The 3,153-nt window shown below is 44.1% G+C and overlaps 1 pseudogene; it reads right to left on the reverse strand.

The window, feature by feature from the left end:
• The window catches only part of LOC112622684, a 9,004-nt pseudogene extending 8,394 nt beyond the window's left edge, over positions 1–610 (reverse strand).
• Between the last annotated feature and the right edge of the window lie 2,543 nt (positions 611–3,153).

The raw sequence follows: 3,153 nt of genomic DNA on the forward strand, positions 1-3,153 counted from the left end.
CCCTCCCTCCCTCCCTTCCTTCCTTCCTTCCTTCCTTCCTTCCTTCCTTCCTTCTTTCTTTCTCTCTTTCTTTCTTTCTTTAAATTTATTTCCTGGCCCAGCACGGTGGCTCAAGCCTGTAATCCCAGCACTTTGGGAGGCCGAGACGGTGGATCACGAGGTCAGGAGATCGAGACCATCCTGGCTAACATGGTGAAACCCCGTCTCTACTGAAAAAATACAAAAAAACTAGCCGGGCGAGGTGGTGGGCGCCTGTAGTCCCAGCTACTCGGGAAGTTGAGGCAGGAGAATGGCGTGAACCTAGGAGGCGGAACTTGCAGTGAGCTGAGATCCGGCCACTGCACTCCAGCCTGGGCGACAGAGCCAGACTCCGTCTCAAAAAAAAAAATAAAATAAAATAAAAAATAAATTTATTTCCTTTTTTATTATTATTTCTTTCAGGGACGTTTTCTTCTTTCATCACAGCCCTTATTTCTAATCCTAGAAACTCTTGGTTTTTACTCTTCATCTCCATAATGTTGACATTCTCTGCGTCTCTAATTGGGGCACTGAGATTGTTTTCTTTCTGTAACCTTTGTCTATGGTCAATATCAGCATTCATCTTTTCCATGATAATAGGAGTGGGGAAACAGGAGAGCACAGTGGAGAGTGCCAAACTAGAAACAGAATTCTCATCGCTAAGTCCACAGTTGGCAAACTGTGTACCACAGCACCCTGAGCACCACAATAAATTCACAGGGACATTGTGAATCATATGTTTAAAATATCTAAGGGAAACACAACGATATTTAACATCTGTTAAATAGCACATGAGCCACTAGTTCAAGGGAGCTTATACTTTCAAAATTACACCAGGTTGCATTATCTCTTGATGATATCCTAGATATTCTATTTTATGAAGCTTTTTTTTTTTTTTTTTTTAAATAACAGTGTGATAGCAAATATCTCACAAAAGTCAGTGTAGAACAGGAAATGAGGGTGGTGGTGTCCAATCTGCTTCTCAGGTTTCAGAAGCTGAAGCTGTACAGGGCCCAGCAGGTGCGTACATCCCATGAGTAATTGTGACTACTTTAAAATAAAATGATATTATTCCTTCTTCCAAATTATGTGTTCTTTTCAAATAGCTTATACATTATCAGGACAATAACAGGAATACTTATTAAATTGTTTGGACTTAACTACTTAATAAACAGAACTATCTGATATCTCTGGGAGCTTAGAGGGACTTTGGAGAAATTACTGAAGGCACCAAAGGTGCTGTGAAGGCAGAAACCTTGGAAAACTGTCCTGGGAAGTTCTTCTTGTGTAGGGGAAGGGGATTCAGTTACAAAAAGAGTAAAAGGAAGGCTGGGCAGGTGAAAACAACACATCTCCTTTATAAGAAAAAAGCAAGCTAGTTGTATTTTAGAAAATACATTTTGATTTCTTTGTTAGTGAGGCTGAGCATGTTTCACATTTTTGTTATCAAATTGTATTAGCTCTTATATACATTGTCCTTTCATGATAAGTACTTTTTCTTCTTTTCTTTTCTTTCTTTTTTTTCTTGTTTTGAGAAGGAGTCTCACTCTGTCACCCAGGCTGGAGTGCAGCGGCACAACCTCAGCTCACTGCAACCTCTGCTTCCTGAGTTTAAACAATCCTCCTGCCTCAGCCTCCGACGTAGCTGGGATTACAGGCGTGCACCAGCACGTCCAGCTAATTTTTTGTATTTTTAGTAGAGACAGGGTTTCACTATATTGGCCAGGCTGGTCTCAAACTCATGACCTCAGCTGATCCACCCACCTTGGCCTCCTCAAGTGTTGGGATTACAGGCGTGAGTCACCATGACCAGCCAATAAGTACAGTTTTTAAAGGTTAGGCCGGGCACGGTGACTCATGCCTGTAATCCCAATACTGGGAGGGCAAGGTGGGTGGATCACCTGTCAAGAGTTCGGGACCAGCTTGGCTAACATGTTGAAAACCCCCGTCCCTACTAAAATACAAAAATTAGCCAGCATAGTGGTGGGTGTCTGTAATCTTAGCTACTCGGGAGGCTGAGGCAGGAGAATCACTTGAACCCTGAAGGCGGAGGTTGCAGTGAGCCAAGATAACGCCATTGCACTCCAACCTGGGCAATAAGAATGAAACTCCGTCTCAAAAAATAAAAAATAAAAAAAAGTCATTAAAATTTACCTGACATGAAGGAATATTCGTGATGGGTCTGGGCAGGGAATGGAGTAGTGTAAGAAGTGAGAATGGGAAAGAACACTTCCTGTCATTCTTAGCCATGATGAAAAGCTTTTCTCTGTAAGTTCTCATATACTTGAGAGAGTCTGAATTAATTTCTCTTGCAAAAACCTTCAAGCCCTTGCCTCTCTCTCTGCCTGGCAAAATCTGACCCATGAGTGAACCTTACTCCTGCTTTGCCATGACCACGCTGAGGGCAGGAACCTACTGAGCAAATTCCACAATGAGCTGAATTGGAATCACTGCACATTCATGATGATCACTCCCAATCGTGCCCTCAGCACTGCCCTGCAAACTCGCTCAGCTTCTCTAGAAAACTTGCTCTCATTATCTGAAGCTATTTGTCTTTTTCACTTTCTTCTAAGGAACCACACACACTCCCAAATACCCACACCACCTACTCTCAGCAGTGAATCATGTCTTACACTGCAGAGAGAAAGCAGTCTGAAAGGTGTTTCAGTCATCAATCAAGAAACACCATACCTCCAAATCCATCAACTGCCTGCATTTGTACCTATCTTCTCCTTCTTCCCCTGATAAAAATGAGCAATCAGTTCTTCCTTCTTTTGTCAAAAGTTGATCTCAGGGACACTGAATGCCTGCCTTCCTGCCTTCCTTCCTTCCTTCCTTCCTTCCTTCCTTCCTTCCTTCCTTCCTTCCTTCCTTCCTTCCTCCTTCCTTCCTTCCTTCCCTTCTCCCTCCCTCCCTCCCTCTCTTCCTTCCTTCCTTCCTTTCTTCCTTCCTTCCTTCCCTCCCTCCCTTCCTTCCTTCCCTCCTCCCTCCCTCCTTCTCTCCCTACCCTCCTCCCTCCCTTCCCTCCTCCCTCCCTCCCTCCCTTCCTTCTGTCCTCCCTCCCTCCCTTCCTTCCTTCCTTCTCTTCTCCCTCCCTCCCTCCCTTCCTTCCTTCTCTCCTCCCTCCCTCCCTCC

The sequence above is a fragment of the Theropithecus gelada genome, chromosome 4 (genome assembly GCF_003255815.1).
Source record: "Theropithecus gelada isolate Dixy chromosome 4, Tgel_1.0, whole genome shotgun sequence".
NCBI classification, from domain to species: domain Eukaryota; kingdom Metazoa; phylum Chordata; class Mammalia; order Primates; family Cercopithecidae; genus Theropithecus; species Theropithecus gelada.